Raw genomic sequence first — 27273 nt, 5'->3', positions numbered from 1 at the left:
TACTTCTGGAGACTGAAGGTAACCGAATCGAGAGACCAGCACACTCCCCAGGGCTCAACAATGTAGAACACATTAGGGACGCAATAGGAAGATGCATTGGTGCTCGAAATTCCTCTCCAGGAATCAAACAAGGCTTTATCCTCCTGAATCACTTGGTGCTAAGCAATGGTTTCCAAAAGCTAAGCACGAAGTGCCTTTTTATCTGTATATGAATAAATTTTTCATCAGTATAATCAAATGTGGGCATAAAATTAATACCTCCTTACTAATAAATTATATTACACAAAAAATTTGTTATAAATTTCGTACAAATTAACTTGCAAGACGTCTTTTGCAAAAGTGTGCTTACAGAAAACTATGCAGACATTTCAGTACTGAAAAGTTCTCCGCCTAACAATGAAAAAACGAATTTATAATTTTAAAATTATTTTTATTTTTCAACATAATCTCCTGTAAGACTAATACATTTATTCCAGCGATGCTCCAGCGTCATTATTCCATTCCTGTAGTGGATCGCAGTAAGATCTCCAAAAGAACACTCTACAGCTGCAATCACCTGATTCGAAGAAAAACGCTGACCACCAAGGGAGATTTTGTTTCGGGAAGAAATAGAAGTCAGAGGAAGCCAAATCTGGGGAATAGGATGGATGTTCCAACAATGCCTAGTTCAGATCCCTTAATTTTCCGATTGCCAAAACACCTTTGTGTGCAGGTGCATTGTCCTGATGAAAATTTTTTTCCTCTGCAAACCGGGACTTTTCTTACGAATTTTTTCCGTCTGGTTAAAAGATCCGAATATTTCCGGTTGTTTTACCGTTTTCAAGATAATTAATAAACAAAATGCCTTTAACAGCCTAAAACACTGATGTCTTACTTTGATGCTGAACAACCGGCTTCTGTCCACTATCTTGACTGCTGTTTGGATTCTGGTGTGTAATGGTGAATCAAAGTCTCATCCATAATTAATCGACGCATAAAATCAGTTTTATTCTTGTAAAATTGCTCCAAGCACTGTGCGTTACTGTTTCGTAATATGTTTCTTTAATTTTTATTTATTTTTAGCAAATTCTAAACAATATTAATTCGTTTTTGTTCACGATAGCTTGTGTATATAGCATGCATCTAATCATTCTGGTATCAGTGAGACGACAGATATTCAAAACAATCATCCGTTATAATAAGCTGATTTGTATTAATGTCCAAAAAAATACCGGTGAAATTTGAATGCAATTCGAATAGATTTGCTTCAATAATAAACCAAGATTTAACTTGTATACACTTTTTATTTATAGTAGATGTATTTCCTTGACGTTTCGCTGTCCACAGTGCTAACAGCATCTTCAGGTTGCTAAACGTAAGTGAATATAACGACAAAAAAATTAAATAAAACATTTTCCAACAGCCACTAAGTTATAAATTGAAGACAGAAATGATAGTTTATTCACGAGTATCATGAGGCATGTTACAAATTAGTCTCCACAAGGTTGTGCAAACTGTGTGGTTGCAGCATAGGAGAGCTCTTGAATGTTACACATCTTGACTTCATAATGTCGTGGTGTTTCTGGGTTTCTAATTATTGTGATTTTTGAGCGAATAACCTCGGACACACTGAACAATCTTAGAAAGCCATTTTCTTCCATGGATCATAGAAAATGCTTACCAATTTACTGCATGATGTTCTTTCAGGATGTGCTGAGTCCTCAACATCGCCTATGTTCTTTGTTAAGGATTTAGAAATTTCTCCCAGTTCGATCTCCTTTTATCTTTCGACAACACGGAATCTTGAATATCTCCGGATGTTTATAAAATGAAACTGTCTTTAAGGGAACGTAGAAAGCTTTGACTGGTTTGATGGCTGTTCTGATGTTGACTTCCTTTAATATTTTGGCTATTATCGATATATTGCCAACGTATGTTGCCTTTGAAATTAATTTCAATGCTATTACAGGATGGTTCGTCAGAAAATAAGTTTCTTTAGTATCTTATTTATTTTTATTTTTAATTATTTATTTTTTGACTATCCATTCTGGAAGAACTGATTAAATACGATTTGAAGTTATTTATAATTGATTTTTTAGTATGTTTAATGCTTTTTTTTTTTCAAGATTTTGAATCAAAAAATCAAAATCAGCTAATGATTTTAATTTCCTTATAGGGAGTGGGCGAAGCCTTTATACCCTATCTAGCTTTTGGAGACTGAGTGAACAGTTCTATCTCCACCAGTAGCCAATCAGAGATAGCTGGCCCATGTCTATCACTAATTACAGGCAGCCACCGATGAAGAGGCTGGAAAACAAGTGCTACCATCTCTTGGTACCTAACCCTAACAGGATATGTTAGTCTGAAATGTGGATACTACGGTCGAAGTTTATGGGACGAAAAACCCGCTTTCCCGTGCCAGAGATCGACTAACTTGGGAATCGGTCGAAAATAGGCTTAGAAAAAGTTCCTCCAGTCAGTGACTAGACTTGAACCTAAGTCTCATTTCGAGCAACCAAGAGCAGAGGATGCAAATGCCACTTCCACTGAGCTACACATGCCTCTCAAGATTTTGATATATAAATTTTGTTGTGGGTGATTTGATGAGCTTGATTGTAGATACCTGCCTGTGTGGGTTTCTTTCATGTGGAATTCGATTGATAATCCTCTGACAATGTTTTGGTCGACATTGATGGATATATATAGTAAAGTGCTGACTATGCTTAAAACGAAACGGGATCAGCTTGCTGGCTATCACTTCAATTCATCCCAGAATTAATATGCAAATGGACAGTATACAGCAACTAGTCTCACTACATCAAACACTCAGTTGTTATAAAAGAAAATACTTTTTCAATAATTTATAATTGCTGTGTAAAAGTGCTGAATTTGTATTTTTAAATAATTTTGCATACCTTTCTAAATAGTGTTATTGGGTCGCTGGACGGTGATGAGTGAAAAGCCAGATCTGCAGATTATATTTTGATTGAGTTTAGCTACGCAGTCTGGAGCTGTTACAGTGACGACTATGGTGTCTGGACCTTACAGCACTGCTCGGCTCGTGATTGAAAATCCACTCTCACAGAGATATGTAGAAACAAAGGGAGAGTATAACCCAAAATGCAAGCATGGTGACATTTCGATATGACATACATAGCACGCCAGAACTGAGTCAGCAGTTTTTCATCAAATAAGTTGCGTGCCAAGGAATCTTTCCGCAGATCCAAGAATTCATCATCCTTCAACGGGGATGCCAGCAACATCAAGGGAAGCAGAGAATGGATTTCGTACCAGCGCAGCTTCTTCTGTTAGCTCCGAGAAATAATGCTGGAGTTCGTTTTCAAGAGAATTGAGATGCCCAGTAATCTCTTTCAAATTGTCATTTACTTCACCTTCAGATTCATCTACCACGCTGCACAGTTCCTCAAACATGGCAATGTTTCCTAGATTTACTTTTCTTCACCAGTTCTGGAGTTTCAATATAAATGCCCTGAGATTATCTTCAAATTTGATAATAGTTTCCTTTCCTTGGAGTTTCAGATTAAGCCTATTTTGCTGTTCTAATATGTCTGCTAGGTAAGCAATTCTTCTCAACCAAGCTTCATCATTAAAATAGGCCGCAAGTTCATGTTTCCCTTGCACTTCCAGGAATAACTTGATTTCTTCTTTCAACTCGAAAAAACGATTGATCACATTTCCTTTTGATAACCATCATACAGCAGTATAGAAAAAAAAGCTCATTATCAGCATTCATGTCTATACACAGCTGTTTAAACAGATGGCTGTTGAGCTTCACATTTGATGTAATTTACAATTTTGATCACCAAATCAAGTGCTTCTTGCAGGGGAGCTGGAAGTCTTACTGGCAAGAGCATATCGGTGAATCAAGCAGTGGATTCCCTTTGCTTGGGGAGCAAGTTCTTTTACTCTTTTCTGAAAACCAGACTTAGACCCTAGCATAGCTGGTGCACCATCCATACAAACCCCAAGACGTTTTTCCATTCTAGTCATCCAGTCACAAAAAAGTTATTTATCTACACCATAATATCTTCTCCTTTTGTAGTAGTTTCAAGTACACTACAAAATAGTAAATCTTTTTTGATGCCTTCTGAATGAATATGTTTCATGAAGCAACTGAGAACATGTGCTTACGTCCATTGACTCATCTACTTGAATATCTGTCTAATAATACTTTGAATAGTATTATTAGACAGATATTCGTTGCATCTTTACTTCCCTGGAAACCACAAGAATTAACTTGACCATCTTCAACATGCAGGGTTTTATGAGCGTTTCTCCAATTATGTGAGGTTTTTTTTGCTTGGCAATTTCCAATGCTACTTCATATGATGCTTGCAGTAATGCTGCCCATTCTTGATGTAAGATTCCTACTTGATCAAGTCTCTCACGTTTGCATCTAGTTTCATACCGACGTAAAAAAACTCTAAATTCTTTTTAGAATGTTCAAAATGCTTAGTCTGAAAGTGACATAAGAGTTTTGACAGTTTCATAGACTCAGCACCGAGAACAACTTTGCACAAAACGCATTGTGGTTTCCCTATTCCATTGTTAGTAAAGTAAGTAAAGCCATATTTCAGAAAATCTTCTGAATATTTATGTTTTCTTTCCATGGGGAGGGATTTCTAAAAATAAAAAAAAATATATTTGAAACAATTTAAATAGTACAATAAATTGTGCACAAATAATGTAACAAAACAGTTCAAATAATTATTAAAAGTAAAGGTAAAGCAAAAACATTTATTTGAACTTTCAGTTAAGATCCCAATTAATTATCAAAAAAAACTGGCTAAAAAAAACATTTATTTTATTGAATTTATAAGAAATACTATTGAAGACAATAGTTATGTGAAACATTTATTTCAAAAAAATGTTTTCAAATGTACACTGCAAATCAAACACTGTTCAATCCACATCCATAATATTACGGGCAGTTATTTTAATTACAAAACAACTACACGAAATTGCAATTACCTAATTCAAATGTCTGCTTTTGTGTGATAAATGTGAAAATTACATACCTGAACATTAAGTGGTTTTAATTCATAAAAAAATTTTAAAATAATTTTGCATACCTTTCTAAAGTGTTATCGGGTCACTGGACGGTGACGAGTGAAAAGCCAGATCTGCAGATTATATTTTGATTGAGTTTAGCTACGCAGTCTGGAGCTGTTGGCACTATTACAGTGACGACTATGGTGTCTGGACCTTACAGCACTGCTCGGCTCGTGGTTGATTGCTCTTCACTGGCTGCTCAGCTGGCCAAAGAAAGGAAATAATGTGATGTGCTGGGTGTCAGATTCCTGGAAGCGGGATCATTCGATTCGTGTCGACATATGATTTATTATATTTCACAGAATTTGCTGGTATCGAAGAAAAATTGTTGACGCCCACAAGAAACAAGGCTAGGCTCTCAGTGCGCACGTATCACTAAGAATCGATCAATCACAAGCCGAGCAGCGCCCGCATTCCGAGAGCCAATCACCGAACTCCGCATGAACCTGGATCTCACAAACTAACCCGACGAACGAAAGATCGCTACACGTTTATAAAAACAAATCTGTGCAGAATGCGATGATGTGATTTTTTGTTTTCCCTTTTTAAAATTTTCATAGCTCACCACTGCCAGGCGACCCCACAAAAACCTTCGCAACCATGGGTTGGGAACCACTGATCTAAAGGAATCCTTTAATAAGTAGATTATTTTTCATTCCAGTTAATCAAATATTAATTTTGGTTCCATGAAAATTCATCACAGAAAAAGTTAATCGAAAGACAATTCATCGAAAAAACAATTCACCGAAATTTTTAACTAAAATTTCATTAAATTGATCCAGCCAAAGCGGAATATCATCATCCAGGGTGTACATCTACAGGTGGTAAAGACAGTGTCCAGGACATACATGGTGATAGCTGTATTTACAGGGCAACTAAGAATGTGTGCTCCAGTGTTTCACGTGCTACAGTAAGTGCAATCATCTGAGTCAATAAACTTGAATTTGTGCAGCTTAGTTGGTGCATTGGCAGATGTGCTATAGGCTCCATTGGATTTCTACGCCTTGCACTCATTCCATTTCGGGAGGTTCTACTGGAAATTGGATGGTACATGTAGTTATGGAAAGATGGATGAAGGTGGAATAGCTGGATCCATTATATGATGATGGATACAATAACTGAAGTGATCCATTCACTTCAGTTAGCAATATATTTTTCTTTAGTTATTTCGTAGGAGAGATGTCGCTTGTTGCGAGTTGAAAACTAGGTGAAGGTATGAATTTCTGGTACCTACACCCACACTGCTAGCTGCCTGCACTTATTGTGAGGTCTAGAAAGGACTTTGTGTGCTATCACTTATTGGTACTGTGATTTTGCTTTTGGATTTTTATTGGCAGCTATTCAAGGGTTGACTTCTTTAAATTCTTCGTTAGAAGATCACAGATAGTTGTGATTCCTGCCCACTTCTACGTAGGAAGAGATATTATCCATTTGAGGAGTCTTTGATGTGTCTACTATGAAAAGGTTCTGTGAACAGGTAGCAGTGATCCTTTTACTGTGTGCGATGCAATTCCTGGCTTTTCCAGTGCTTGATATCTCAATAGAAAAAGGTCACAGCTGGGAGGGTGTTGGTCATTCTGAGGATAGCGGACATCAGAAGACATCTGGTAGTTTTTTAAGAATATATGTAGAATAAGATAAATAGGTGTATTTCATTTGCAGTTTTGAGGAAAATGATTCTGGACGTAATCTTCTTCAACTGAAACTTAAACCCTTACCACTTTTGTTGAGTGGCATACAGAGTACTGAGTAGGATTTTGAGTTTCTTTATTGATTAGGAAACGGGTAATTTATAACTTAATGTTTTCAGGCAATATAAGAATGCTGAGTGTGCCAGAGAATGCTGGCTGCCATGTGGTTTATGATCATCACTCGTCGTTTCAGTGAAGAGCCTATCCATACATTTTGAATTGCTCAAGGACTTTGTTGAAACCATTCTATAGTTCTGATCAATTTAGCATGTTGTAGATTTCGTAGATAAACTCCGAGATATTTTTGCTCCTCAATTAACTAGTCGCATTTGATTGGAGATTCGGTTCTGGATTTCCATTTCCTTGTCCATAGGCCATTGGACAAGGAACTGGAAATTTTGCGTTTCATGAACCTGTGTTTCCTGAATGGCTTTCATTTCTTCCTCATTTTCTTATTGCGAGTGTGATGCCATCGGTGTATGCTAACAAAGTAATTTTCCTGTAAGGATTTATTACTTCGCTTTGTCGGGATAGCAGGCTTGTGTAAGAAGAAAGTTTCTATGAGTAATGTTTACAATATTCTTGACAAAGGGCAACCTTGTTGTATCTCTCACAAGCAGGGTTAGATGCAGGCAGTGGTGAGCTATGGAAATTTTAACGAAGGGCTCGCATCATCGAGCAAAAAAAAGGAAAACAAAACCTAACTTAGCCCTTATAATACTTATATTGCGACTTTGTAGGACTTCTGACGATATGATGATTCCTGTAGGATATCAATCGTTAATGCTAGATCTTTTAAAAATTCCAAATTGAGAAGTCAGTTTAAAAAGCCCTTTTATTTATCGTTCGATGCAAAATGCTTGCATAAAGCTGGGTAATTTCTCCACAAAGCAAGAGCCGTTCATAAACTGCACACTGCCCATCGTGGTCAAAACACATGGCCGATCTTTAAAATTTTGATACCAAGGTCTTTTGCAATCGTATTTAATTCTCGTTGATTTTTTGGTGATTGACAATAAAAAGCATATATTTCATCTGTAAATATTTCAAAATGATTTATTTCTTTAATGTTTTTTATTGAATCGTCTAATGCTAAGTGTAAACGATGAGCGCAATGCCAAATCACAACATTGGGAAATTTTTGTAGAAGTTTGATTGCAACACCTGATTTGTTTCCTAACATTACACTAGCTCTATCAGAACAAAATGCGATGAAATGATTTTTATATAGTTATCAGAAAATCCATATGAATTTAATGTAGCAATTATAGTAGCATGTATACATTCCACAGTGGTATTTTCTAGTTCTACAAGATTATTAAACAAGAACAAGAGGCTCGCAAATTTGAGAAAAATTTAACCAAAGGCTCGCACGAGCCCTTTATAGCTCACCACTGGGTGCGGGCGAGATGAATTTTCACTTGCATTGAGAAAAGCGCTTCCTTGAAAGTAAGTTGATTATCTCTGTGATGTAAGGACCATATCAGTATGACCTTAAAGCTTCAAAAAAAAAAAAAAAGATATTCATGTTCCAATCTGTCAAAAGCCGTTTGTTGGTCAAAGCCAAGGCTAATTAGTTTTATATTTTCGTTGTGAATATTAGCACTGTGGATAATGTTCCTGATTAGGTGTAAGTTATCTTATATTGAGCATCCTTAAGCAGATCAGGTTTGATGGTGGTCAGTAACATCAAATAGGTGGGCCTCAGTCGGTTTGTGCTCAGACCAAAAATAATTTTGCAGATAGTGTTGATTAGAGAAATTAGTCTCCAGTTTCAAAGGTTGGGCTAAATCTCCCTTCTTGGGAACAACACTTGCCACTGCAGTTGTAGTAGATTGTCGCAGTCCATTACAGTAGGTGTCTTCCAGTATTTTGAGGAAGAATGGTCCAATTAGATACAACCAAGAAAAATTGGAAGAACTCTGATGTGAATCTATCTATGACTGGGGGTGGGGGGGGGGTTCTGGGTAGGGAGTTGCATGCTGATTTTAACTCTTTCAGAGTAAGTGCTTTTTTCTATGCTTTTTTTTTTTTTTTTTGCATGGCATGAGGTATTTTTCTGGTTTCTTTCGGGAATTCGCTAATAGCTTCCCTGGAGGCTTCTGCAGAAATGCATGTAATCTGATAGTACTGTAATATGTCAAATACGATTTGATTTGGGTCTTCTATGATGCTGCCCTCTTGAGAACAGATGGTTGATATTGTGGTTGAACTATTATGGTGCTTTTCTTCTAGAGTAAAATGTGTGCCATGGCCTGAACAATGGACAGATCTGAAAGATAGTGGAGCTGTGCTCAAGTTGCTTGATCCTAATGTGTTTCTATTGACTCATATGGTGACTGTGGAATTTTATTTGGGATTTCAGACTGGGCCACTACATTTCCATGGGGCCTGTCGTATTTTGATTTGGTCAGCATTGAAGTGTATGACTGTATTCCAGCTACATCATCTTGATTTTGCAGAAAGGCATTATTGAAGATTCAGTAAGCACTTTTTCTATTGAATAATTTTGAGAAGATGAAGAGTTCCAGAGGGGTGCTTAAGGGTCAAAGCTGTATAACTGAGAGGAGACCTCCACATAGCCTTTAAAGGAATGCGGAGAACCGACCAGGGCTTCTGACCTAATGTCCAATCCTCACCTTCTCATGGTGCACCCTGTTGGGTATCTACTTTGATACTGAATGGATGAGGATGGGCTGGCAATTTGGGATTTAGCCGACCAAATTGTATTCTTATTGGTTAAACCAAAATAAAAAATGATGGTACAACATGAGGATATTAGGAAAGAACTTGACATTGTCAGCATCCAGGAATGCATTAGCAGAGCTAATCTCAGGTGGTATGGCCACTTAAATAGAATGGGAGAGGAAAGATTAGCAAAACAAGTGTTCTCTGCCAGGTTGGCAGGAAAACGACCCAGAGGAAGACCAAGATATAGGTGGATTGATACGGTACAAAGTGCCTTAAACGATAGAAATATAAGATCTGATAATGTTGGAGTCTTGACAAGTAACAGACTGATTTGGAGGAAAATTGTAGATAGGAAGTTAGTAATGATGTAATTTTTTCATGTAGTACTGTCATATCCTGTACACCCCTTAAGGGTACATGGCAGGAATTTGATGATGATGATGAAGAGTTCCAGTTTAATAATAAAGTGATCTGAGATGAAAGAAGTGAGGGAGATGCCTCAGATGAGAGGGACGTTGACATTGAGTATGTTTGGATATGTAGCACCGTTCCAGTCAAGACTGATTTGGTGGTCTGCCAGCTATTATGTGAATGGATATTTAAGTATACGACATATTCTGCATCAACTAGTTGATGTCTGTATGTTAAGTAAGGCTGTATATTAACTTGCTATTATGTTCAGCTTTTAATAATTAGTTGTGCAGTTGAAGTTGCCAGCCAGGATGGCTTGTTACTGAGTTTGCATAAGGATTCATGGCAGATAAGTAGGCTAATCTTCGCACCTTGATGTTTTTGAATTGAGGAATGGTAAATTTTATAACAACTTTTTCCCATCTTAATGAAAATTAACTGTAGCATCAGATCTGCTCAAGAACTAGCATTTTTGAACACAAAAAGCACATCCTCTTACATTTAAAGATAATACAATGCAGAATGTCATGATTTTAAAATTGATATTGTGTTTTAAGCCATGAAAGAGGTAATACCCTCTTGTCCATGTTATCCTCTGCTCTATTCTTTTACTACTTTGGAATGTAGATGTTGGAGATGTGACATGTCACATCTCAAAGTCACTATGAAAATCAAGGATTTTTGTAGTGACTTTGAGGACTACTGACACTTGTGAGGGTACACTACAGGTTTTCTAGAAAAAATGAATTGTTGGTAAGGGCACCTTCTGTACAAGAAAATTCAGTTTTGGCTTCTTCAACCTTTCCACGCATACTTTCTTTATTATCGGATATCTACATGTGTACTTCGCTTCTTATAAAGAACTCCTGTTAGCTCTGCCAAGGGAATTTTTGAGGCTTATCTACAGTTCTGAGTAGGTGGGACTCTGGGACAATGATTTCTTGTTGCATCTGAGTTCTGTTTGCAGCTCATCCAATTCTTCTCTTTTGCAAGAACCACTATTCATAAAACAAGCAATGTTTTATGAATAGCTTAACTGTTTTATTATGCTGTGGCAGTTCATTGCTAGAGTGCTTTGCTTAATAGCAGTCAGATACGCACGTTTAGGATGATCCTCTCAAGTGTTTTCTGCTTTTCCCTTTAAGAGTTTGTTTAAACTAACTATTCTGTTTATGTTTTTTTTTTTTTTCTTCATCATCATCATCATCATCAAATTCCTGCCATGTACCCTCAAGGGGTGTACAGGATATGATAGTACTACATGAAAAAAAAAATTTACATCATTATTAATTTCCTATCTACAATTTTCCTCCAAATCAGCCTGTTACTTGTCATCACTCCAACATTATCAGATCTTATATTTCTATCGTCTAAGGCACTTTGTACCGTATCAATCCACCTATATCTTGGTCTTCCTCTAGGTCGTTTTGCTGCAAACCTGGCAGAGAACACTTGTTTTGCTAATCTTTCCTCGCCCATTCTGTTTAAGTGACCATACCACCTGAGATTAGCTCTGCTAACGCATTCCTGGATGCTGGCAATGCCAAGTTTTTTTTTTCTTGTGTTGGTATATTTTTCACTGCCATTACACCTCTATGCCTTTGGTCTCTTCTTGGTTGCAATTCGAGATACGGCATTTGTTCTGCATTGTGAGAAATTATTATTATTATTACGTAACACCTCCAGGGAGTCCAAAGACTCACAGAGGGAGGGCACTTACTCTATAACTCTGTCTCCACCAACCACAACTACCTTCATCACCTACACCACTGCCATCTACAGCTGACCACCACCACCACTAATATTTTCGCAGACAATCACAAACATCCATGCACACGATTCGAACCCGCAGCCTTTTGGCTGGAGAGCGGATACGCTAACCACTCGGCCAACCAGGCCGGAAATATATGGATACTTTTCTAATATGGGCTTCTTTCTGGTGGTAAAGACATTGTAATGAAATGGATAGCTAGAACTTGTAGGTGATTCCATTTATGTCCATGTTTATCATATGCTTTTATATGATATGTTACTTGTCTTCGAATATTTCACATGTGCAAATTCAGGCTTAGTTGTGGCCGCTGACAGCGTGCCTATTCCTTCAGTAACTGAGCCGTTCTTTGGTAATATTTCTCGGAAGAGATGATAAAGAATTTAGAGGGAACGTTATTTTTGTCACAGCTAGTGTTATCAGAGTTGCTTCTAGATTGAAGGAGATTATATCATTGTCATTTTGCAATATTGTCTGTGCTCATAAAATATAGCTAAACTACATCTGTATTATTCCAACTACGCAGGAGGCATTGGTAATGCGTTTTGATGGTATGATTATCGAAATGGCTATCAAGGTACTTTTCCAAAGGCGTGTTTTCTTTTGTGGCAAAAATTTTGTCAACGAAGTATTATTGGACTTTGGTGTTCTATACTGCAGTATTTGTGCATGAAAGTAGTGTTTTATACGTGACAAGAATTTACTTTTTGCAGCTATATTAGCATGCAAGAACAGACCAAAGGCTAAGTTGCTGTGCTTTTGGTCTGTTCTTGGTGTCCTGATTTCTGTCTTCAAAATTGTTGTTTGTATAATTTTGGCAGTGAAGTAATGGGGGGGGGGGGGGGTCTTTGGTTGGTATGGTTACCCTAATCCTTCGTAGGTTATTATAGTCAGGGACAAACAATCCAGATATCCTCGAAGTCCTAAGAAGCCGTGGTGCTACAACTTTAACATTGCCTAACATTACTGTGTAGAAAACAACCTAAAATGTTACAAGAAATACGTCGCTGGATCTTAATACACGCAAGATTAAAAACCAAAAAAAAAAAAAAGAAAAGCTCGCAGAAAGCTGAAAACAGCTATACATAAAACTTGAGTTTCCCTTAAGGGAAAACCACAAAAAAAAAAAAAAAAAAAAAAAAAAAAAAGATAGGAAGGCAGATGTAGAAGTTAAACTATATGACCAATCGTTTTGGCCGCCTAATGGGGAAATTATTGATGTCACTTCTGATGAACAGTGACCATAAAAATATTTGTAAGCAATGCAAGTAGAAGAAACCGAACTTCAGTGAAAGTCAGCTCTTGAGTCTGATATTTTTAGGAAGCTCTTAGGAGAATTTGACGAAGATGATCCATCTACCATCACGCATAATATACGAGGGTGGTTTAAAAAGTTCTCGGCCTAACAATGTAAAAATGAATTTATAATTTCAAAATTCTTTTTATTTTTCAACATAATCTCCGTTAAGATAAATACATTTATACGAGCGATGCTCCAGCGCCATTATCCTGTTCCTGTAGTGGTTCCCAGTAAGATCTGTAAAATATCCCTCTACAGCTGCAATCACCTCCTGATTCGAAGAAAAACGCTGACCAGAGAAGAAGAGTTTTAGTTTAGGAAAGAGAAAGAAGTCACAGGGAGCCAAATCTAGGGAATAGGGTGGATGTTCCAACAATTCATAGTACAGATCCCTTAATTTTCCCATTGCCAAAACATTTTTTTGCAGGAAGGTGCATTGTCCTGATGAAAGATGATTTTTTCTTCTGCAAACTAAGTCTTTTCTCACGAATTTTTTCATCTACTCTGGTTAAAAGATTGGAATATTCCACGGTTATTGTTTTACCCTTTTTCAAGATAATTAATAAACGAAATGCGTTTAGCATCCCAAAACACTGATGCCATGACCTTTCCTGCTGATGGAACCGACTTTGTCTTCTTTGGTGCTCAACAACCTGCTTCTGTCCACTGCTTTGACTGCTGTTTGGATTCTGGTGTGTTGTGGTGAATCCAAGTCTCATCCATAGTAATAAATTGATGCACAAAATCAGTTTTATTCTTGTTAAAATGCTCCAAGCACTGTTCAGATTTTCATGCAAGTGAGTTTTTGTTCTGCTGTGAGCAAGCGCAGCACCCATTTTGCGCAAAGCTTTTTTCATATGCATTGGCTCATGCAAAATATATCCTACATGTTCTTTTGAAATGCCTATAGTCTCAGCAATTTCATGCACTGTGACTTGTCGGTCACTCAATAATTTCTGGTGTTGTTACATTTTTTGGACGTCCTTCACGTAGATCATCTTCAAGGCTGGTATGGCCACGTTTAAACTTGGTAGCTCATTTCTTAATTGTCGAAAAAGAAGGAGAAGTGTGTCCATAAACTTTTTTGAACTTTGAATGAATTTCTTTTGACCTTCTTTTATAAAGACTTATAACCGCGTGATACTCAATTTTATTCATTTCAAGGGATACAGACAACACTTTTGTTTCAGACAGCTGTATAAAACAAACTACTTGATAGAATGACTTGCAGTTTTACATGGATGCTTATGACAGATGTACCAATTTAGAAAAAATATCTTGGCGATAGTGTTGCCATCTATGGCCAAAGTCGAAATCTTTTCAGACCACCCTCGTCCATCCTGGCAAACTCATTTGCCGGCTCTCTCTCTCTCTCTCTCTCTGGGCGTACACTGTGTGATGACAGACTGCAATTTGCTAGCAAGAAGACTGACCATATGATGATGATCATAAATAGGGCTTCATCACTGTTGACCAACATCCTTGTTGGTCAACAGTGATGAAATTCATATGAAAAGTTTGAATTAGTTGAAGGACTTCTAGATAGCGATTAGCTTAAAAGTTGAGTTAATGATTCTCTCTATTACCTTTAAAAAACAGTGAAATGAGAAAGATTGAAGTAATTTGTGTAATATGATTTGATGATTAATTTGGTAATGAGATTTGCCATGCTTTTTAGTAGTGGCTTGAGTACGAGCTAGATTAGATACCAGCAGAATAGTCGAAAATGTAAAGGCAGTATATGAACAATAGTGACTCTGGGACACAAAGCTTAAAGACTATTGAAGAAATTCTATGAAGATTAAGAAAATGTTTGGATAAAGTTTTGCTAATCTCTTTTGGTAAAAAAACAAATGGAGATAAACAATGTTGCGTGTTTGGAATAGCATATGGACATTTACCAAGATCTTAAATGTATTAATTAGAAGAAATTTTTTTTTTATTATAAAAAGCCAAATTGATTTTTCTCTCGAGAATGATGAAATAGAAAACAGCCAAATTAGTACGAATTACGTGGAAGCAGGGCTGGACAAAAGTTACCTTTTGTGAGAGATCAGAAAGCATGGCTGCTATTTGGACATGATATACTGGTTTTGGGCTTTCAAAACGGTATAAGCACCATCCAGGTATAAGTTGCCATCCAGAATAAAAGATCTTCAATCCAAAAAATGTTCTTTCAATAAAATATTATTTTATATAAATGCTTAAATTATATAAAATAATATTTTATTATATGAAATTATAATATTTCTAAAAGAAATAGTATTTAAATTTTTTTTTAAAATTTCTAAAAAATATGAATTCTTTTATTTTAGTGCTTTTTTATAATTTCAAAATATTTTATATAGTACTAAAAGAAAATTTGTCTAAAAGGTTTGTCTTACAAACAAAACCGTATCCTATCTAAACTAAGGCGAAGATGTTTCCCGCCATTTTTTTTTTTTAGGTTATTTCAGTTGCATAGCTGATGTTATTAAGATCTCGTAGAATTCAATTAAGTAATTACTGAAAAAGATTTGCAGACACAGGTCTGCAAAATTGTTCAATGTTTGACGTGAACTCCCAGCTCACTGTATCGTATTGTGCTATTTGTGATATCTGATACAGCAGCACGGAGGTTGCGCAATCGTACAGGTATAAGTATAGCTCTTGGAGTAAACAACCTTAAAGAAATAGTAATAAATATAATAGAGATTATATTTTGTTTATATATATAATGAGCATGCACTCATCTGTAATTAAGAGAACGGAATGGAACTGTATGATGTAACAGAAACAGACCAAAGATAAATACTGTGAACTCGCTAACTCCTTCCTCACATTGAAAGGTAGCACTAATTATCAGCGTGAAAGATGTTCAGATATCAAATTACACCAAGGCAGGAGTCTCAAACTCAATTGGACGGCAGGCCATTTCTATAAAAGTGTATCTCGAGTGGCCCGAAAAAATTTTCGACTAAAAACACCTGCACTAATTAGAATCGAAGGGAAGTGAAAAAATTAGTGTAAAATATTGGAAAATTAATAACAAAAAATTATACAAAAATAATAGTATGTTTATGATAACTCAAAAAAAAATAATAATATAAAGAATATTTTTATTATATTAATTTAATCCAAATTAAACTGAAATTAAATTTTATTTGAATAAATCAAATATTTGTATATTTATACATTCTAAAAAAAGAGTATAAACTCTCATTAATAACCATCACAAAAATTTACAGAGCCTCCTGTCAGTTTGAAATAAAATACTTCTATATATATATATATATATATATATATATTTTTTTTTTTTTTTTTGGGGGGGGGGGTCTATATTTTGGGGAATTTTTTAAATGTTACTGAAAATATTTTGAGGAAAAATAATATTTTCGGGTAAATATATATATATACTTGCATAATATAATTATAGTAATTTAATTTCAGTATTTTATTTTTTTCCCGACACTTGACAAAGTTCATTATTAACCAGCCTGCCAAAATTTGGACTCAAAGATTGTAGATTGTAAGCATACGACCTTCAGGCAGAAAGGTTGACGTCGGTTAATCTTGATCTGTGGGTTGCTTTTTACCTTTCATATATGAGAATAATTGTTCACATAAATTGTTGACGTCGGTTAATCTTGATCTGTGGGTTGCTTTTTACCTTTCATATATGAGAATAATTGTTCACATAAATAGGTGCTTCCAAAATAACATAGAATGTTTGCTGCAAATTTTTTTATTTCCGGATATTTTTGACCTAAAGAACTGTATATTATTGGTACACCAACTTCTTGGTATTTCGCTTTTAGAAATACCAAGAAGTTGGTGTTTCTTTTTAGTATTTTAGAAATACCAAGAAGTTGATTTCCAAAATCATTTTGGAAATCAATAAGTTCCATTTTAATACAAATAGGAGCTTTTTCGAAAATAAGGAAAAAGGATCTCTAAAAAGCGAAAAACTTCTTGCTCCTTAAAATCTTTAAATAGCCTATCAAATTCTTCTTTTCTCTTTTCTATTTTGGGACAATATTGAGAAAAGGTAAAACTTTGATTCTTATTGTTTAACTGTTCACACATAGGAAAGTAATTTAGAATATTCTCTTTTAAATTATTTTAAAACAAAACTAACTTGCATCTAAAACTTGCCAGTGCATCATACATGTGTGTTATTAACTGATCTTTCCCATGAAATTTGACGTTTAAATTATTCAAATGTCATTTAATATCAGCTAAGAATGCTAGATCTTGTACCCATGTCTGATCATTAAGAAACACAACATCATGATTTTTCATTTCTAGAAACAATTTGATCTCCTCTAAAAGTAAAAAAAAGCTTTTTAGAACCTTATGACAAGATAACCAACGAATCTCTGTGTAACAAGGTAGTCCTTCAAATTCACTCTCCAAGTCTTTTAGAAATTGTGCAAACTGGCAGTGATTGAGGCCTCTGGATCGGATGAAGTTCACAGTATTTGTCACAGGCTTGAGTACGCTGCTCATTTCCAACACTTTGGAGCACAGGACCAGCTGATGAATGATGCAGTGGAAAGATTGCAGTTTTGGAATGTCTGGATACATTTCCTTTAACTTTGCTGCAAGTCTCGACACAAAACCTTTATTTTTGCCTGTCATTGCTGGAGCACCATCGGTTGTCACTGCTACGAGCCTATTCAGAGGAAGTTGGTATTTTTCAAAAATGCTCCACACGGTGTCAAAAATTCTTCCCCTGTAGTGGTTCTATGGATTGAAATCTTCAGTAATATTCATATTGTCGTCGCAAGCCCGAAGAAACAAAGCAACTTGAGCCACGTCGTGAATATTGAAACTTTCGTCAAGTGCAATTGAAAAGGACAGTATTTGCAGATATTTCTTGCAATTGGTCACGCAGATTATCTGCTATTAACATGATTATCGGTTATTCTTTCCATCACAGTATTTCTGGACAAAGCAATATCGCGAAATACTTGCATATTTTTGGGACATATGTTTTTAGCTGCTTTTATCATACTCCTTAACCAAGGAATCGTCACTAAAAGGTGATGGTTCCTTGGTTAAATAGCTGATTTCAAATTATCTTTCATAATTTTTGAAAATACTTGTTGACTTTGAAGTGAATTCTTCATACTTCTTAATTTTTCAACTCTCAGTTTACCCTCAAAGCATGAATATTGTTCTTTGTGAATTTTATCATAGTGCCTTTTTATATTATATTCTTTGGCGACACTAACTGTTTCGTTACAATTAATGCACAATTTTGTCCTTTGTTTCAGTGCAGAAGTAATTTAATTCCCATTTTTCTTGAAATTTTCTCCTCTCATCAGCAATTTTTATTTTTCTTGTTGGCATGGAAAGCGACATTGCCTCGGTGAATAAATATATCAGAATCATCAAAAAATCAGCTAACGCCTTTTTATTCCCGTATATAGGGAGTAGGCAAGGCCGTTTTTAGCCCTATCTAACTTTTGGAGACTGAGTGGACAATTCAATCTCCACAGTACCCAATCAGAGATAGCTGGCCCAAGGCTATCAGTAATTAAGCAGCACGCAGTGAAGAGAGATGGCTCAACAAGCGTCACCATCTCGTGGTACCTAACCCTAACACTCATATTTTTAATTTCTGAAATAATGTGGGTTCTACGGTCAATTTTCTTGAGTTTACGGGACAAAAAACCCCGCTTGCCCGTGCCAGAGATCGACTAACTCAGGAACTGGTCAAAGAAAGGCTTAGAAAAATTTCCTCTAGTAGCTGACTGGATTCGAAACCAAGTCTTCCTTTGTGCGGTTAAGCGCCATGGTGTACAAATGCCACATCCACTGAGCTACACCTAGAATATATTATTAATATTATTAACATTTTATAAAAATGTTTGAATAAAAACGCACAAAACTGTAGACCAGTGCATGACTCTATTGCAAATAAAAATTAAAAATAATAATAAAAGGGATTCTCTCACTGCTAGGTTGTTGTTGAATCATGCACACTGAAAACTTCAAAAATCACTGATTGACTGTAGTAGGCAATTATAAACTCAGCTGGATTCCCATGAGTGCGTATGCTGCGCGTCACGTGAACAGCTGGTAGCCAATAGAATTCAACTTTTTCAGTACGCTACCATCAGTGTGCTATAAATTAATGAAATAAATATAAATAAATAAATGAAAGCATAAATATAGTTTACGATTGATTAGGATCAGATCTAACATTGAAACTGCGATATAAATTTTTATTACTGCAATTACATTATAGCAGGTCGTTGCATCCATATTGTAACTATAAATGTTGTATGAAAACGAATAAATCGATACCATATTTACTCAAATATAACTCGCACTTTTTCCCCAAAAAATTAAAGCTAAAAAATCATGGTGCAAGATATATGTGGGGATTTTTAGAAACTAAACTTTTCAAAAAAAAAAACTGAAAATGTGGATGACTTACCAAGAATCTCCTCGTTATAGCTACTTCCGGCATCGAGTGCAGTTTCCTTGTGTGCATTGTCATCTTCTTTCCCATTATTCCAAGTAAAAATTACAAGTAATTTACAAGATTTCAGATATGTAATGAATACCCTTCATGAATGTCTGAGAAGTGAAAGCAGAATGTAAAATTGGACAGCAATGGTAGGCCAATAGAGATAGAACAGCCATGAAGATGTGAATATGATTTGTGCAGTATTAACAAAAGATCGTGTTACCAAAACACAAAGTCAAGCTGACATTTTTGAGCTGAAACACTAATTCTCTTCAACCAAATTCCATATTACCTGAAACTCATAACATTCATCTTATGTCTTAGTTTTAACACATTTACGAATTTTATTGCAGCTTTGTGTTTGAGTTAGTGGGGTACTCGCACACATCTAACTAAAAACAATAGATTTTAGTTAGATACTGTGTTTGCTGGTGAAACATATGGTTTTGCTCAAGTCTAAACAGCATGGTTAATGTGGGGGGGGGGGAAGCATGTGACTTATTAGTGCCGTTTTTATACCAGTTGTCTCTAATCGCACTAAAGAAATATATTACACAGACAGCAAATGTCTTCTGTACTACTTTATTCAGTGGTACAATAAAACTACTCGTTTTTCTTGCATCTGCAGTATACTGGCAGTTGGGGAAGGTGTGTTGTTTATTACTGTGGGGACAGAGTTATCGTCCCGAAGTGAAAGTGGTTAAACTATATTTTCGTGTGTGATGTACATGCAAAACTTTTTAATTTCTTTTTTCATAAAGTAAAATCAGGGTACAGTGGTGTTGAGTCATATACGAGGGCAAGTTATATTCGAGTAAATATGGTATTTCTGTTTTATTATAAAAAGCAACCATTATTTTTTTAAAATCATTCTTTGAGGGGTCAGGAGCTGCACGAAATTGCTTTGGGGGTCGCACGCTGCCCGTGGGGCCGCCACTTTGACATCCCTGGTGTAAGCCTTTTCCTGTTAAGGTGTAGAGGCGAGTACACGTCGCCACGGAAGCTTGTGCGGTGTGTAAATATGTTGCAAGTGGTGGTTGGACTTGTGACAGTGTTTGAGAGAGATTTCTTATAGGTTTATTTGTGTGTTCAAGTTTTTCCGATTAACATGTAGAGGTGGGTACACATGCCCATGGTTTATAACTGCTTGTTCAAGGTTTAACTCTTTCACAAATTGGAGGTTGGATTTAGATATGGTGCGATTGGATCCTTGTAATGGTGTCTTAGATCGACTTGTAGGTATAATTGTGTGTGTGTGTGTGCTTTTTCCTCTTCCTGTGTAGAGGCGGTTACATTTGTCAACGGACTAATACTGCTTGAGCATGGCTTAAATGTTTCGAAAATTGGGGTTTAGATTTCTATTTGTTTATGTCCTTATAAGTGTTTGATAGGGATTTGTTTTAGCTTTATTTGTGTGTGTAAGCTTTTACCAATTAACGTATAGAGGTGAGTGCACATGGCCAATGAATACTACTGCTTGGGCAGTTTAAATGTTTATGTGGGGATTGGATTTGGATATGGCGTAATTGTGTCCTTGTAATGGGGTTTGAGAATGACTTGTCATAGAGTTATTTTTCGGTGTGTGTGTGTGTGCCTTTTCCAATTAAGGTGTAGAGGCAAATATATGTGGCCATGGAAGCTTGTGCATTATGTAACTATTTCGCAAGTGATTGTTGGATTTGGATATGTTTTGTCCTTGTAATGGTTACTGAGAGGGAATTTTTATCGGGTTATTTGTGTGTGTAAGCTTTTTCTTGTTGCAGTGAGAGACGGGTACATGTGCCAACCGAATACTACTGCTTGTTCATAGTTTAAATGTTTCGAAAATGGGGCGATGGATTTTGTTATGTAGTGTTTTTGTCCTTGTAATTGTGTTTCAGGGAGATATGATAGAGATATATCTGTGTGTCTCAGCTTATTATACTTAACATGTACAGGGGTGTACATTTGGCCAAGGAGTACTACAGCTTGTGAATGGTTTAACTGTTTCCCAATTAGAGGATTGGATTTGGATATCGTGTGTGTTTTTGTAATTCTGTTTGACAGGGATTTGTTATAGGTTTATTTGTGGGTATAAGCTATTTCTTGTTAATGTGTAGTGGCGAGCACATGTGCCAATGGATTATGTTTGGGCATGGTTTAACTGTTTTCAGTCGAAGGTTACATTTGGTTATGATGTAATTGTGTCCTTGTAATTGTAGAATAGAATGTTGAATACTACTGCTTGTGCAGGGATTAACGGTTTCACAAGTGGAACTTGAATTTGAATATTTCACACGTGTGTGGCTTCTGAGTGTTTGAGAGAGATTTCTTATAGGTTTATTTGTGTGTGTTTAAGCTTTTTCTGATTAACATGTGGAGGTGGGTACACATGCCAATGATTTATAACTGCTTGTTCAAGGTTTAACCCTTTTGCAATAGGAGGCTGGATTTGGATATGGTGCGATTGGATCCTTGTAATGGTGTCTTAGATCAACTTGTAGGTATAATTGTGTGTGTGTGTGTGTGTGTGAGCTTTTTCCTCTTCCCGTGTAGAGGCGGTTACATTTGCCAACGGACTAATACTGCTTGTGCATGGTTTAAATGTTTTGAAATTGGGGTTTAGATTTGTATTTGGAGTGTTTATGTCCTTATAAGTGTTTGAAAAGGATTTGTTTTAGCTTTATTTGTGTGTGTGTATGTGTGTAAGCTTTTCCCGATTAACGTATAGAGGCGAGTGCACATGGCCACTGAATACTACTGCTTGAGCAAAGTTTAAATGTTTCTTAAGTGGAGGATTGGATTTGGATATGGCATGATTGTGTCCTTGTAATGAGGTTTGAGAATGATTGTCATAGGGTTATTTTTTCGGTGTGTGTGTGTGTGTGTGTAAGCTTTTTCCATTTAAGGTGTAGAGGCAAGTACACGTGGCCACAGAAGCTTGTGTGTTGTGTAACTACTTCGAAATGGTGGTTGGATTTGGATGTGGTGTGTTTTGGAATGTAATGGTGTCTGGGAGGGAATATTTATCGGGTTATTTGTGTGTGAGTGTGTAAGCTTTTTGCGGTTGCAGTGAGAGTCGGGTACATGTGCCAACCGACTACTACTACTTGTTCATGGTTTAAATGTTTCGAAAATGGCGCGTTCAATTTTGTTATGGAGTGGTGTCCTTGTAATTGTATTTCAGAGAGATTTGCTAGAAGTACAGTTTGGTGTGTGTGTCTCAGCTTATTATGCTTAACGTGTACAGAGGTGCACATGTGGCCATGGACTAATACAGTCTATGGTTTAACTGTTTCACAATTAGAGAATTGGATCCATACTTCAAGGATATCTTTATCTCCCATTTTCATGTCATCTTTATCATCTCTAACTCCTTTTACAGCACTCTTTCCTCCATTCCTAAGCTTCTTCAACAAACTCCAGAATATCTTACCACTTTCTTGATATTCATTTTCTATGTTCTTTCCAAAGTCCTCCCATGAATTTTGTTTAGCTAGTTTTATGCAGTGTTTCGCTATCTTACAATTGTCTCTGTATTCTCTAAAAGCACAAGCTGACTTATTTGCCAGGAACTTTTAATATACTTTCTTCTTTTTCTTTACTGTCTGTTTAACTTCCTGTGTCCACCATGGAGTTCTGATTTTTCTATCCTTGCAGACAACCTCACCACATGCCTCTCTGGCAGAATCAATCAGTTTTCTTCAAGGCTTGCCACTGAATCTCCAAGGTTTGGTCCTTGTTCTCAAACTTTCATTTTTTCTTCAATAATCTTTGTGTATTTTAGTCTACAGTTCACATCTGAGAGCTGCTCAACTTTTATTCACTTTAAAACTTTCTTGCATGTTATTCTTTTCAATATGAAATTCAATTTTATCCTGCTCAAGACTAAATAGTGATCACATCCAATTTCAAATCCTCTGTACACTCTGGTGTCCTGCACCAGGAAGGAAACATCACTATCAACAATAACATAGTCAATGAGACTTTCTTATTCCTTGCCTCTTCTCTCCATGTGAATTTGTGCACATTTTTATGGTGGAACATGGTGTTAGTAATAACTAGTCCATGTCCTGAGCAGAAATCCAACAGGTATTTATCATTATTATTAGGTTTGCTCTTTTCTCTAAATTTTCCCAAAATATTTCTGTATGTCTGACAATCATTTCCTGCTCTGCTATTTAGATCCCCAACTTTTCCTTTTTCATTGTCAGTTGCTTTATCTAAAGCAGCGGTCGCCAAAGACTGTCGACCCCTTCAAGAGTTTCTTGACTTTTTAATCACCACCTCTATTTTATTATTACGTAATTATAATAGGACAAGCAAAAAAAAAAGACACTTATGTGAGTTTTTAGACTGTTTGTTTTATAGTTACAGTTTTTATTATATGTATAATATAGTATATATTATTATATTAGTATCATTAGTAATATCACTGGTATTACTAGTGAAATTAATATACTGGTATTACTACCAGCCCCGCTCAACTCTTTAACATAGAGAAGTTTAGTTCGTGAATAAATAACGATTGAATTATAATACATATGTTGATGAATTTTAGAACATTAACGCTCACTTGTATGTCAATGCGCAAAAATGAAACTGGGATCGAATACGTGTAAGTATAAGTAACGAAGCAATGCACTTGTTGCAATCTCGCTCATGCCGCGCTGCCAGGCAGTAACCACAGACATCCGTTTATTGGTAAATATGTCATTTTGGCCTACTCGATTGGCCTCTGTAACTATTTTCCTGACCTTGCTCCATCTTACAGTCCTATTCATGTCACTGTTCCCATGATTCACTCTTAATTGCATTGTAATTCAGGATGGAGGTAATCCAAGTTACTATTACCCGTACAATGATGTCTTATATTTTTCTATCGACCCCTGAGCCAGAATCGACATTGGCGACCACTGCTCTAAAGCATTAAAACATTCCTCCACTTCTACCTTAGTAGAACCTTCTGTGGGACCATAGGCACTAATAAGTCTCATTGTTCAATTCCCCATTCTCATATTTGCCCACATCACTCTACTTGAGACTGCCTGCCAATCAAGAAGGTTGGTCTCATATTTTGTGTTGAATACTATGGCTACTCCTTCTTTTCCTTGATTGTCATTGCCTGAATATAACATTTTGTATTTATTGCTGAGAAAGATCTCACCAGTTTTTGTCTTTTTTGTTTCAGTCACCCCTATTATGTCGATCTGGTACTTATCTAATTCCTCAGCTAGCTCCATTTCTTTCCCATTCAGGCTTTTTTGTTGATAGTACCGATCTTTGACTATGGTGATGTTGAGTTGGGATGTGCTTTCAGATTTGTTACAGTAGCTGACTTTTCGCTGTTTGCCCTGGTTTCCTGGTAAAAATAACGCGGGCCTTGTTTAACCGGGCGACGGCCAAGCAAGCATGAAATTTTGTCATGCTGTACCATCATTTTGTATATTGATTTAAACCAATAAGAATACAATTCGATCGGCTAAATTCCAAATTGCCAGCCCATCCTCGTTCATTCAGTATCCTGGTAGATACCCAACAGGGTGCACCACGAGAAGGTGAAGATTGGACATTAGGTCAGAAGCCTTGGTCAGTTCTCTGCATTCCTTTAAAGGCTATGTGGAGGTCTCCTCAGTTATACAGCTTTGATCCTTAAGCATCCCAAGAATATTTTAATGTTTGCCAAATATTTGAACATTAAAATATTCTTGTGTTAAAGTGTTTATAATTCTTAATTTAATGTCACAAGTGTCTCTCAAGAAAAAAGAAGAATGTGGAGTGTTATACACCAGAAATGCTCGCAGCACATAATAATTTTGTGTGCAGTTGAAGAAAAGGGTTTTTTTTAGTGAATTCAAACTTACTTTACAAAGACAATTCAACTACTGGAGATTACCATGGGCAAATGAACTCTACAATCTTTGAAAAGTGGGTAGAAGATAAACTGATTTCATCATCATCATCAATTTCCTGCCATGTACCCTCAAGGGGTGTACAGGATATGATAGTACTACATGAAAAATTTACATCATTACTAACTTCCTATCTACAATTTTCCTCCAAATCATTCTGTTACTTCTCAAGACTCCAACATTATCAGATCTTATATTTCTATCATCTAAGGCATTTTGTACCGTATCAATCCACCTATATCTTGGTCTTCCTCCGAGTCGTTTTCCTGCCAACCTGGCAGAGAACACTTGTTTTGCTAATCTTTCCTTGTCCATTCTGTTTAAGTGACCATACCACCTGAGATTAGCTCTGCTAACGCATTCCTGAATGCTGACAATGTCAAGTTCTTTCCTAATATCCTCGTTTTTAATATGATATTGCCATTGATGCCATCTGTTCGTGACTATAATCTTTCTCAGGACTCTAATATCTGCGGTCTCAGGTCTTTGGACAAGTAGTTTTACTTCTGACCCAGCTCTCAGATTCATAAGTTAAAACTGGTTTGAGCACTGGATACTGTTAATTTAGTGTTCTGACTAATTTCTCTCTTATTCCATATGAATTTATTCAATTGACTTCCTACCACACCAGCTATGTTGATTTTGTTGTCTATTTCTATATTTAATTTACCATATTCACTAACAATCGTGCCTAAGTTGCTGAAATATTTTACTTCCTCCATTCACAACACAGTTGACATTTTCAATGATTCTGCCTATTTTTGTTGTCTTTGTCTTTTTATTGCTGACCTTCATACTATATCTATTACAATAGTTATTCAATTTAGTCAGAGAATCTTACAAACTTGTAGCGGATTTATTTAGAAGTATAACATCATCCAACAACATCATCACAAAAAGTAAAGAGCTGACATTAACATCACCAATTTTGATATCGTGTTTAATACCACTTTCCTTCATAATGTGATCCATATAGTTAATGAATAACAGAGGGGATAATGTATATCCTTGTCTCACACCAGATTTAACATTAAACCATCTTTTTTTACTTCCTTCAATTCTAATTACTGACTTACAACTCAAATAAAGACTAAGTATTGCTTGATATAATGCCCCATTGACACCATATAACTGTAGCGCATTGAATAGCTTCTTTCTTGGCACCTTGTCATATGCCTTTTCCCAAATCGACAAAACTTAAATACAGATCTTTGTTATATTCCCATGCTTTCTCGATTATTTGTCGTAAAGTGAAAATCTGATCCTGACAGCCTCTATTTGACCTGAATCCAGCTTGTTCTTCACCAAGCTTTTCTTCCACAATTCTTCTCAACTGTTTCTCAAGTATACTTGCATATATCTTACCAGGAAAACTCAGTAGGGATATACCTCTGTAATTCTCACATTGTTTTATTTCCCTTTTTATATATGGGTACTATGAGAGCTCTACTCCAATCATCAGAAATTCATCACTCTGTCCAGACATTCTGAACTATGTAGTGCAGCCACTGTAAGACTTTTATACCACCACACTTCAGCATTTCTGGTCGAATATCATCTACTCCTGCTGCCTTTCCACATTTCAAGCCTTTGATTGCTTTTTCTACTTCAAAAATGTATTCCTGACTGCATGCCTGATCAGTGTTTTTTATCACTGTGTGGTCATCACTGCATGTTTCAATTAGCAGTTTTTCAAAGTAATTACTCCATACTTCAAGGATATCTTTTTTCTACCGTTTTCATGTCATCTTTATCATCTCTAACTCCTTTTACAGCACTCTTTCCTCCATTCCTAAGCTTCTTCAACAACCTCCAGAATATTTTGCCACCTTCTTGATATTTATTTTCTATGTTCTTGCCAAAGTCCTCCCATTACTTTTGTTTAGCTAGTTTTACACACTCTTTAGCTTTCTTACATTTGTATCTGTATTCTGTAACAGCACAAGCTGACTTACTTGCCAGGAAACTTTTGATATGGTTTCTTCTTTTCCTTCACTGTCTGTTTA

General features: G+C 36.1%; 1 long non-coding RNA gene across 1 annotated transcript; it reads right to left on the bottom strand.

Annotated features, from left to right (window-relative positions):
• Positions 1 to 409: 409 nt before the first annotated feature.
• On the bottom strand, positions 410 to 18998 carry LOC150093932 (uncharacterized). Its single transcript, XR_016550297.1, has 2 exons — positions 18859 to 18998; positions 410 to 4622 (listed from the first exon to the last, which is right to left on the bottom strand). It is a non-coding gene; the product is annotated as an uncharacterized LOC150093932 (long non-coding RNA).
• Between the last annotated feature and the right edge of the window lie 8275 nt (positions 18999 to 27273).

Source organism: Typopeltis vanoorti, chromosome 23 (assembly GCF_054136105.1).
Source record: "Typopeltis vanoorti isolate ZY-2024b chromosome 23, IOZ_Tvanoo_1.0, whole genome shotgun sequence".
NCBI classification, from domain to species: Eukaryota; Metazoa; Arthropoda; class Arachnida; order Uropygi; family Thelyphonidae; genus Typopeltis; species Typopeltis vanoorti.
The sequence above is the reverse complement of the archived record's forward strand: the minus strand, read 5'-3'. Positions and strand labels throughout refer to the sequence as shown.